The 12,364-nt window shown below is 41.6% G+C and overlaps 1 protein-coding gene across 1 annotated transcript in view; it reads right to left on the bottom strand.

Moving 5' to 3' along the window:
- The window catches only part of TMEM65 (transmembrane protein 65), a 42,168-nt gene that overhangs the window by 28,105 nt on the left and 1,699 nt on the right, over positions 1-12,364 (bottom strand). The gene's annotated exons all lie outside the window — the stretch shown is intronic.

The raw sequence follows: 12,364 nt of genomic DNA on the forward strand, positions 1-12,364 counted from the left end.
CCCTTTCACCCTTCTCCCGAATAAAAGTTCAAATGGACTGAACCCGGTACTGGCTTGTGGCACTGATCGATAAGCAAACAAAAGGGATTGCAGCTTCTGGTCCCAATTGTTTGGATTCTCTGCCAAGTAAGCCCTAATCATGCGCATTAGAGTCCCATTGAACTTCTCAGTTAACCCATTACTTTCAGGATGATAGGCAGTAGTTTCCTTGTGCTTAATTCCACAGATTTGCCATAAGTGTTTCCTGAGCTTCGATGTGAATGATGCTCCCAAATCTGTGATTATTTCTGAGGCAAATCCCATCCTGGACATATACCCCACCAAGGCATCTGCCACTGTGTTAGTTTCAATGTTAGTCAAGGGTATGGCTTCAGGGTACCTTGTGGCATGGTCCACAATTGTGAGAATGAACCTGTTCCCCCTCTTTGTGGCCTTGGGCAAAGGTCCCACAATATCCACCCCTATGCATTTGAACGGAGTGTCAATCACAGGCAAAGGGCACAACTTTGCTTTGGTCCTGTCGCGGCTATTCCCCTGCCTTTGACACACATCACATTGCTTACAGAACTCCCTGATCTGCTTCCCTATGTCAGGCCAGTAAAAATTCTGTGTGATTCTCTGCTGTGTTTTGTTCACCCCTAAGTGCGCAGCAAACATGTCAGAGTGCCCCCTTTGTAAGATCACGGGGCGATACTTTTCAGGCACCACTAGCTGACTTCTGATCCCATCTCCCCCTTTTGAGATATTCCTCAGGGTCTCTCTATACAAAATCCCCTTTTTCTCTAGAAATCTCACTGGGGTTTCAGGTGTTAGCTGGGCGTCAGTCACCTGTTCAAAACACTTCTGGAGAGTGGCGTCTGCCTTTTGCTCTTGTCCAAATCTGCTGTCTGTGGTTAAGGTTTCCACCACAGCTTCTGAACTCCCCCCACCTGCTTCCGTCTCTGGCTCATCATTACCCCCTTGAACTGTCCCCGTGGTGGCTTGTGAACGTGTAATCACTAGCACCCGTTTCACATGTTCAGCCAGGTCATTTCCCACGAGCACGGCTGCTGGCAGAGTCGATGAAATCGCTAGCCGCCAAACTCCCCTCCAGCCTTGAAAGTTGACAGGTACCTCCGCGACTGGCAGTGAGATTACCTGCCCCTCAATCCCTGCCACCTTCATGCTCTCATTTGGGATTACATATTCCCTAGGAATAATATCTGGATGGCACAGGGTCACCTGAGAACAAGTGTCCCGCAGCCCCCGATACTGATGGCCAAGTATTCCTACGTCCACCCCTGCTGTCTCAAACAACTGAGAATCTGTTCTCACCAGTAGGCAGCGCCTGACCTCTACAAGAGGACCATTTTCCTCAGCCTGATCAGCAGATGTAGCTGTTCCAGATTGAGTAGCCATGGCAACAGGCTCCCTCAGTGACAATGAGCCTTGCTCTTTCTGGACACAGAACACAGCTTTTGGCTTGGTCCCACTCAAATCCTGAGGCACAATTCCTTTTAGCTGCTTTAATTTCTCACACTCTGAGATTAGATGGCCCTTTCCCTGACAGAAATAACATTTTCTGGTGTATTTTGATTCTCTCTCATCTTGTTTTGGTTTTCCCTCCAAAATCTGAGGTCTTGGTTTCATTTCTGAGGGCTTCCCTGCACCATGGGCCCCTCCCCCTTGCTGGTTTTTCCCTGGTCCCTGAGAGTACTTGCTGTAGGTTTCTTTAGGTTTCCCCATCGCTTTCCCCTCACCCAAGGGCTTTCTTATTTGGGAAATAAAATCTGCGATCTCGGCTGCTTCTGCCACAGATTTTGGTTTCCTTTCCCTCACCTGGAATTTCAGTTCGCCATGCAGGACTGAATAGAACTGTTCCAGCGCTATCAAGTCTTTGAGCTGCTGAAAGGTCTCTGTCCCCTCCTGAGATAGCCATTTCTCTAGCAGCCTCACCAACTGAGCCCCCACTTGGGTAAAAGTCTGCTCTGGTTTCTTTGTGAGGGACCTGAATCTTTGCCTCAGCTGTTCCGCATTTATCCCATGTCTTGCAAACACCAGTTTTTTAAACTCTGCAAAATCTCTCATCAGTTCCTGTGGCATCTCTGAATAAACCTCAGCCAGGCTACCACTGATTAAAGATCGCATGATGGTCATCTTCTCAGTTTCCCTCACTGAGAAGTCCACAAACGCTCTTTCCACTAAGGAAAAGAACACCTCAGGACAATCTCCCTTGTGGTACACAGGGAATTTCTTCAGGTCAGCCTTAGACAATTGGCCTCCCTCAGAATCCCTATTGTTATTATTGTTCTGATTCATCAGTTCCAGTTTTCTTAATTCAAACGCCATTTTCTCTCTCTGCAATTCCAATTCAAATTGTCTTTGCCTTTCCCTTTCCCTTTCCTCCACTTCAAATTGCCTCATCCTCAGTTCATGCTGTTGGGCTAGGAGTATCTTTCTGAGTTCTGGGTTCTGCTCTCCTGTGCTGTCACCCTGCACTGAGCCAAATTCATCCTCAGAACCTTGGTCTACCTGGGGGTCTTTCACTTCACCCATTTCTGCCATCTGGCTTCGAGTCAAGGGCATAATCCCCCCCACCAGAACAGGCTGCTTTCAAAAGTCAAGCCTCAAAATAAAACGACCACTTTTTTTTCTTTTCTTTTGCCTCAGAACCAGCTTTCTCTATAGATTGCTGCTGTCCTTCAGCACTACTTGCAACAGTTGCGAGCTAGAGTCTACCCCCCTCTGCTGGGCCTCTCAGCAGGCAGGCTAAATCACTGTTACTATACAGTTTTGCCTCAGCTTTTTTCCCGCCAAAAACAGGCTGCCTCAGAGCTCCCTAATCTAGCCCCCAATCTGAGGGTACACGTTCTTCTACTAGTGCACCCCCCCGTGAGGCACACCTAGAAGATTACCTACGCGCTCTCAGATTGTCCCTGACTAGACCCCCCTTGCTCTGGGCACACTTGCCAAGGCTTTGCTGGACCACTGGACAACTGGACCAGTCGTATCCCACACGCTGGACACCAATCAATGTGACAAACCCAGACCTACTGGGATCTGCCACAGTTTCACTAAGCTGCCACCAACCATTCCCTATAAGAAGTCACAAAGACCAGGGATGGATTTTTAACAAATAACAGAACAAGGTTTATTTAAATAACACACAGGGAAAAATAAAATGATCAGGTGAATAAGATATAGTAACGTGGCTTAGTCTCATTCATACAGGCACACAGTTTGGTTCACACAGAACCCTTAACTTGAAGCACAGACCCTGAACCTATCAGTTCTGGCTAACCAACAGACACCTGAACCTATCAGGTTGGTACTGACACACAGTAGTACCCTGTCTGACACACAGACTCCCACACCAGCTTCTTCTTCCCAGCTGCTGCTTCTTCACATCCCAGCGTCTAAACTTCTCCACACACGCATCACATATATATACAGTACAGCCCCTCCTCCTGATGTCCCGCCTTCCACTCCCCATAGGATGGAACTTTCCCTCCAAACCCATACAGACAGGTAACATCAGTGCTGTATGTAACACTCCAAGGCCAAACTTCCCTGTTGTTCCTTTTATCTCTTGGCTCCCTACTTTAGCATTCCAGTCCCCTAGAATGAGAAGAACATCTTTCTTTGGTGTCAGTTCTAGAAGGTGTTGTAAATCTTCATAGAATTGTTCAATTTCAGTCTCCTCAGCAATGCTGGTTGGTGCATAAACTTGGATTATTGTGATGTTGAATGGTCTGCCTTGGATTCGTATTGACATCATTCTATCATTTTTGAGATTGTATCCCATTACAGCTTTTCCCACTCTTTTGTTGACTATGAGGGCTACTCCATTCCTTCTACGGGATTCTTGCCCACAGTAGTAGATATGATAATCATCTGAGCTGAATTCGCCCATTCCTGTCCATTTTAGTTCACTGATGCCCAGGATGTCGATGTTTATTCTTGCCATCTCCTGTTTGACCACCTCCAGCTTCCCAACGTTCATAGATCTTACATTCCAGGTTCCTATGCAGTATTTTTCTTTACAGCATTGGACTTTCCTTTCACTTCCAGGCACGTCCACAGCTGAGCGTCCTTTCGGCTTTGGCCCAACCACTTCATTAGCTCTGGAGCTACTTGTACTTGTCCTCCACTCTTCCTCAGTAGCATGTTGGACGCCTTCCGACCTGAGGGGCCCATCTTCCAGCGTCATATCTTTTAGCCTTTTGTTTCTGATCATGGGGTGTTCTTGGCAAAGATACTGGAGTGGCTTGCCATTTCCTACTCCAGGTGGATTGCGTTTAGTCGGAACTCTCCACTATGTCCTGTCCGTCTTGGGTGTCCCTGCACGGCATAGCCCATAGCTTCTCTGAGTTACTCAAGCCCCTTCGCCACGACAAGGCAGCAATCCATGAAGGGGAAGTATTTGGATTACCTATCTAATTAAGCAGGGTTTTTCTCATCTCCTTGGTGAAACTATTGTATCAAGTCAGAAAAATAATGGCAATATCAGCTACAAAAAGTCAACCTTCTTTAAAATCAACATTAGAGACAGAGTATATGGGTTTTGTCTAGCATGTTCCCAAGTTATCATCCAAAACCTTGTGAAAAGACACACTTATGTAGAATGCACTGAATATTACTTGAGACTCATGTTAAGTCTTTCATGGTATTTTGTATACTTAAGACCTTAGCCAATTATGGTAATTTACAACATTTCTGTACATTCGCAAGCATCTCACCTCTTTACAGTTAAAAAAAATCAGAAAACAAGTCTAAAATGTATTATGGACATACTGATACAAATGGAAATAATAATTGTCATTTCTGTTAGAATACCATACCATGTTACTCAAAAGGAAGAGATTATTATGTTCCTGTAGTTCTTTAAATGGAGAAGCAGTACAGGCATACTGCACCATACACCAAATCATGGCTTGAGTTAATGCATATTTATGCAGCAAGTGAAGAATTTTACTGTACCCCATGCACTGGCAGGCTCTGGTGGCACTATCTGCTTCATTGACATATCACGTGGTACCAATGGTTAGGAAATCTGGATGCTAATTTTTCAAACATAAAAAGTAAGTCATATTCTTTTGCCTTCCATCATTTAGAATACTTAAGATTCATGTAGCAAAGATTACTTCACTCATTCAGACTTGCATATACACTCCTATTTATGTACACTCTGGAGCAAAAGACATCATATTTCATAGATCTTATTTCACAGATTTTATTCTCTTGTAAGTATCCTCTGCATTACATTCTTAGCTTATTTTTCTGTTGTGGCAATGATAGATTTAATGTGTGTAATGAAACATTAAGCTGAAGGCAGAAAAATATGTTGCAAACCAATACTGTATTTATCAGAGTTTTGTTTGCAACCTCCTTTTTCTGGAATGGGGTGTCTGTTCTTGCCAGCCTTTGAATTAAAAAAGAGTGTTCTTTCCTGGGTTGGTGTCAGTTTTGTTTGCTATTTGGTTGCTGAGCATGTGTGCAGTAAAGAAAGCAGCATACAGTTGTAAGATTTTTAAATTCTTTCTCCTACGAAGTATCTCAGAGTAAGTTATTGATACTTTAAGTGCCAGTTAATGAGAAAAGGGTGAGCTCTGGGGAACTTGTAGCTCTTTTCCTCTGCGAGCCTCTGTACTTCTATTACATAGCAAAAGGAATTTTACCAGAAATTTAGATCTCTGCAACAGTACTTAAAACCTGTTAACTAATTACAAAATAAAGCAAGTGAGGGGAGAGAAGCTCGTGTTTGACAGACCCATATTTAGCTCTTAAAGATTTTTCATTTCTAATCGCTGGCTACCTACCTATAATATCTGTTTCTGTGCCAGTATTCCACCCTGCTCTTTGTGCTTCTCTCTTTTCTTTCATGTAGCTTAAACACACACCTGATTTTGGTTCAACCTGATTCAGTTTGATGTGGTGTGATTTATACTACTTACAGATCATTTCCAGGCATATCTATTATGTTGCAAAACCATGTTTATTTGATGTTTAATTTTGATTTGATGGTTATTGTGTTTGTTGTTTCATATCATTCTTTATCTATTTTTCAGTTGTAAATTGCACAGACAGCATCTTAAGAAGCAGAGAAATCATCTTACCAACAAAGGTCTGCATAGTCAAAGCTATGGTTTTTCCAGTAGCGATGTCTGGAAGTGAGAGACGGACCATAAAGAAGGCTGACCGCTGAAGAATTGATGCTTTTGAATTGTGGTGCTAGAGAAGACTCCTGAGAATCCCCTGGACTGCAAAGAGAACAAGCCTATCCATTTTGAAGGAAATTCAACCCTGAGTGCTCACTGGAAGGACAGATCCTGAAGCTGAGGCTCCAGTACTTTGACCATCTCATGAGAAGAGAAGACTCCCTGGAAAAGACCCTGATGTTGGGAAAGTGTGAAGGCAAGAGGAGAAGGGGACGACAGAGGATGAGATGGTTGGACAGTGTCACCGAAACTACCAACATGAATTTGACCAACCTCCGGGAGGCAGTGGAAGATAGGAGGGCCTGGTGTGCTCTGGTCCATGGGGTCACGAAGAATCCGACACGACTTAACAACTAAACATCAACAAAATTGCCCAGAGTGGCCTTGGCAGCCAAATGGGTAGTATAAAAGGTAAGTAAGTAAGTAAGTAAGTAAGTAAGTAAGTAAGTAAGTAAGTAAGTAAGTAAGTAAGTAAGTAAGTAAGTAATCTGGAACAGAGTGGGACAGAAAGCAGCTAGGTGTGTGAGCTTTTTTTTTTAAAGGAAGAGATTAAATACAGCCAACCCATCATTTTTCCAGGGCTGAAAGCATGCTCTATTGCATGTTCTGTTATGCATCCTTTTGTTAGCCTATTCCTAAACAAATTATGAAGATTATCTTGTTTTCATATACAGACGTCTTGTAATTCTGAAAAAGTGTCAGTTCCAATCATGTACAGTGGACCCTTGACTTACAGACGGCTCCACTTACAGACTTTTTGAGTTACAGACCTCTCTGGCCGCAAAATTTAGGCTCGACTTGCAGCCAGAGAATTGACCTACAGACTGGAAAAACCCCCAAAATGGAACAAAAATGGCCGGTTACAGATTAATCAGTTTTCAATGCATTTCAATGCATTCAATGGAGCCTCGACCTACAGACTTTTCGACCTGCAGCCACTGTTCCAATACGGATTAATCCCATAAGTTGAGGGTTCACTGTACGCTTGAGAATAAGAACGCTCGTGTTTTTCTTATCAAATATATGGAACTTTTGAGACAGGTATGCATTTGGTCAATTCGGGCAACAATCTGGGTCAGAATATCTGGATGAGAGACAGGGAGCACTTGAAAGCAGAAATAAATTCTGCTTTGGAGCATCTCTGAAGCCCATTATCAAATAAAAGATCAGGTCTTCCTAACCAAAATATGTAGTATGACTGTACAGCTCAGTAAATTGCAGGGTGGATTTGATTTAAATTTCAAAAAATAAAGTTTTGACTATTAAAATCAACTTGGTTTAAAAAAAAATCATTTATCTTTATCTACCCTGCTAAGTTGGGTATCTGGGCATGTCTCCTAGTAAAAAAGCCAGCCTGTGTAGCTTTGGGTGCAATCTCAGAGTGCCCCCAGAAGAAGGGAATGCTAAACAAATACTCATTACTCTATACCTAGGAAACCCTACAAAGCGTTGCCATAATTCAGAATTTACTTCTCAGCATGTAAATAATAGTAAGTATACACTACAGAGGCCCTGTACAAAATAACAAATAATGGCTGGTTACCAAGCCCTTCCTAACTTTCATGTCTGTTCATGTACAATACAGACATTGATTCTGCAAAAGAACATGCTGACTTTCACAAGTTACAATATAAAGTCAAATTATGCAACTTTCATGCACATTCTAAAATTAACAATGCATGACAAAAATTCTCTTAAATATTATTAAAAAGAGTGTAGTTATATACAGTATTTCAGATATAGGCTGAAATCCTTTTGCTTAGTGCAAGCAACTTTTGGTTTGTTCCTCTCCAGCAAACAGTGTCCCTGCTGCAATGCTTGGTTATGCGCAGGTACACAACAAGACAGCATGTACCCTTCAAAGAATCACAGGAGTGATTGTTTACCAGAGAGGAACTGGTTGAAAATTACAAATTGGCTTATGTGGAGCGTTATTTAACCTAGTAATATGGCTTTAATTTAACCAAACTCCGGGAGGCGGTGGAAAACAGGAGGGCCTGGAGTGCTCTGGTCCATGTGGTCACCAAGAGTCGAACACGACTTAGCAACTAAACAACAAGAATTAATATGGCATATTTTGTTTGCTGCAAGAAGCTAAGGTCTATAATATTTTTTAAATATAAAGAATTATTTATTTCCTGTCATGTTTTCAGTAAGTCACTATCGCAAGGGAAGAGGTAAGGGGAGCAAGAGAATATCTTACTGCATAAATAACAGGAATCTCAGCAGTGTAATCCAAACTGTACTCCTGATTCAATGTCACAACTTTTTCTTGAAAAGCACATTTCATGAAATCTGTGTAATTGTTTAATGTTTAGAAAAAGTGTTTACTTATGTTACTATAACTTAGAATTCTTTAATTCAAGCAGTCTTTCAAACAAATTCTTTTCCACTATTTCTCAATGATTTTGATTCCATAAAATAATTACACAAAAGCTGATGATTTAATAGAATCAGTTCTCCAGATACTGGCTAGCAATACCGTATTGTTCCGTGTATAAGATGCTACTTTTTCATAAAGTTATTACACTAAAAATTTAGGGGCATCTTATACAGGGAAGTAAGCTGAGAACACGGAATAAACAAAAGAGTCCATACCCTGCCTCTGTAAACAGTCTTCCTCCAATCACAAGCCTTATGGAACTGATGTCAGCTGAGGCTGAACAAACCAACTGGAACACAACTCGTTGGAGATGGAGCCTGCAGGCTCAGATGCAACAGGGATTCCTAATGTCCGATCATTCTGAGCCCAGAGGCTGAATCCTCAAAGCTAAGTTTTCTTAATTTTTAGGTTAGAAAAGTGTGTGTTTGGGGGTGTCTTAAACAGAAAAATACAGTATGGTAATTCTATCCTTTTATTCCTCCATGGAAATGTTGTGAGAGATATTAATGCACCACACAATTAAAGTGCAGTATGGTTAGCTAGGAAGATAGTCACAGATTTTTTAAAAAGTAAAAACAAACCCTGCAACAAACACATGCCTATACATGCCAGTCTCAGAAATGAGTTTAGCTACTTACTATGATGTCAGAGAAGACTAAAGGAGCAGCTTCTAGTGCTTTCACTTTATTCAGATAAAGAGGGATTGTCAGTCTGTTAATTTACGATGGGTGACTGCAATCATCCCTCTTGTGTAGAACATTGGTATCACACAGAGCTCTACTTCAGAACTCTTACCACCATAGTTCAAACAGTTACCAAAATTAAAGAGCAGAGCACAATCCTTGTGAGTGGTCAGAGATACATTGTTTCTTACTTTCTCTATACTGTACATCAGGGGTCTCAAACATGCGGCCCCCCCAGATGATAGTTTGTGGCCCTTGCTTTGCCTGCCCCCCCAAAGCGCCCACACATCCTCTGCTATCAAGAGTTAAAAAAAAACCCTTGCCTCACTCGCCGACTCTCTCCCAAGACAGCACCTCTTGCACCATCCATCCAGAACTGCAGCCTGCCAGCCAGCCCACCTGTCTGTCGGCTAAGGAAACTCCTGGGCGGCTTCCTCGGGCTCTTGCTCCGCTTGGCGGAAAATCTGATGCGGCCAGCCTCACCCAGACTCTGTCTCTAGCGGCCCCCAGGTAAACTGAGTTTAAAACCCCTGCTGTACATGCATAGCTAAGAGGAGGAAATGACTCTCTCCCATGTCCTGCAACATACCAGAGGGTGAACAGGAGAGAGGACTGGTAGTGACTACAAACAATAGCTAGGTAGTAATACAAGCCAACACTGGGGACTTCTAAAGACCCACTACTGGGAGAAAGGTGGCACAGAAACACAATCAATAACATGTGAACAATGAAAGTTATAAGAATATCTGCACGAAACAAAGCTAGATATTCTAAGAAATTGTAAAGTGAAAGAGGTAGAATCTGATACAGAAACTTCTGAGTAGGCAACAAACCAGGATCCAGCAAGAAAAGCATGCATAAGGCAATACCAATAACAAAACTACTTATAATAGGAGAAAAGCTCTCAATGCAATCCATCACCAAGTTCCAGCTTTATAGTACAAGCAGCACAAAAGCCTGGCTTGTAAATGCAAGTCAGGAAACTTCCTTTTGTAAAAGATTCAAGAAAGAACAATAATTTTTAATTAGGATGTAGAATGGGGAGAATCTGAATAATTCAAATACTGTTCCAAATAATATAGTTAAAGCATGGTTTTAAAAGATATTAAGGATAGTAATTATAAATGCAGCTTCCATTTCTTTTTTTAATGCACACCTACAAACATGAAAAGGGAATATGCTTCTTCCATTAAATATATCTCAGAAACTAAACAGTGCTAATATTTGCTCCTTACTAAAATGCTTTCTTATACAGTGGTGCCTCGCTTAACGAGCGCACCGTATAACGATTAAATCGCATAGCGATCCGTTTTTTCGGATCGCTAATGCGATCGCACAACGTTTTTCCCATAGGGAAAAATTCGCTTTGCGAAGACCGGTAAGCGTTTTGCTTACCGATCTTCGCAAAACGACCCCCGCCGATCAGCTGTTCGGCGGCCAAAATGGCCGCCGGAAGCCGGGAAATGGCCTAAAATGGCCGCCCGCAGCGTTTTCGCACCCTCGTTAAGCGAGGCGAGGGCGCGAAAATGGCTGCCGGCCATTACGAAGCTTCGTTAAACGGTGAGTATTTGGCCCATTTGGAACGCATTAAACCATGTTTAATGCGTTCTAATGGGCTTTTCTGTACCGTTTAACGATGCTTCGGCATAGCGAAGGTTAATCCGGAACGGATTAACCTCGCTATGCGAGGCACCACTGTATATGTGAACCACATGGCAGCTGGCCATCCAACTGCTTCTTCCAAGGACATTTAGATGGGCCAAAGTCAAATACAAGCTACTTTCTGTATGGTTAGAGTACTGTAACTTTAAAGGTTGTTGCTAATAATATACAACAGGTTAAGACATCAAAACTTCAAATTTAGCATTTGCTTATTGTTTCACCTGAATGCTTGAAGCAGCTAGGGAACTGCAACCTTTAATCTTTGAAGCTATTCTGGATATATCAGCTGACAGAGCACTATTTAACTATAAATTTTAAAAGGTGAAAAATCAATGTGAAAGATAGCATTAAGTGAGCTTTAGAGTCATTTTGATCCCTGATACAATCAAATACAGATACTGGAACTCATTAAAGCTGCTTTTACACTATGGAAAAAGCTGAATGGACATTGTTTTATATATAAAGCTTGCATCATAGTATGAACAATGTTCCAGACAAGTCAGAGGACATGCTGAATCAGTGAATTTGTCATGTGCAAGAGTTAAAATGAATCTAAGTACCAACTGCCTGGTCCTATTCTAGATGCAGCAATTGAGTCCTACAAGCATAAAGTAAACTATGAAATTTAACTAGTTGGAACTATTCCTGATCAATGCAGTGTTAGAAATGGAGAAAAGACTAGATGAATACATACCTTTCACATCTGTAGCCAAGCACAATTGTAAGGAGAAAAGATAGAAAGAGGAGTTTCTTCCCCTATAGGCCTTCACAGTTTTGCTTGATTTACCATTGCTGATGGTAGTACACAGACTGTCATCAATTAATTTTTCATTATAAATAAAAAATTAACATAATCCTATTCTGTTTCTTATATATAAGAGCAGACTACCAGTAAATATTATCCTTGCAACTATTTAAATTAATGAACTACATATGTAAATAAATTTAAGCCCTGCATTGCAGCTTCAAGCTGGACTCAGCACACATGCAAACACAGAGTGAGAGAGCACAGGACAGCAGAATTCTGGATCACATGCATGTCCATGGAACAAGCACCCATTTCAATACTACATACACAATATCTTATTGCCAACTAAACTAATCTGCATCCCAAAAGACAATTCCTCAAGATGTTTGAAGTTAATTTTGAGACACTGTATCCCCCAGAAATCTTCCTGTTATGAATGAATGAAAAATTAAAATGAGAGAGTATCAGATCAAAGAATTGAGAATTTTCTTGTCAAGTGATTTACTGAAACTGCATAACTTGCAGGACCAGTGGTACAAAAGGCTATATATTTAATAAAAAAATGAATAAAGACTCAGTCCTCTACAAAACCTTTGCAAGGATTCAATTTTTAGTACATATTGGCAAGTGCTTGAAAAGCAATGTTTGCAATGGCAATCTAGATGACAGGTCTACACCTAATAGATGATAC

Source organism: Pogona vitticeps, chromosome 4 (assembly GCF_051106095.1).
Source record: "Pogona vitticeps strain Pit_001003342236 chromosome 4, PviZW2.1, whole genome shotgun sequence".
Classification (NCBI taxonomy): Eukaryota; Metazoa; Chordata; class Lepidosauria; order Squamata; family Agamidae; genus Pogona; species Pogona vitticeps.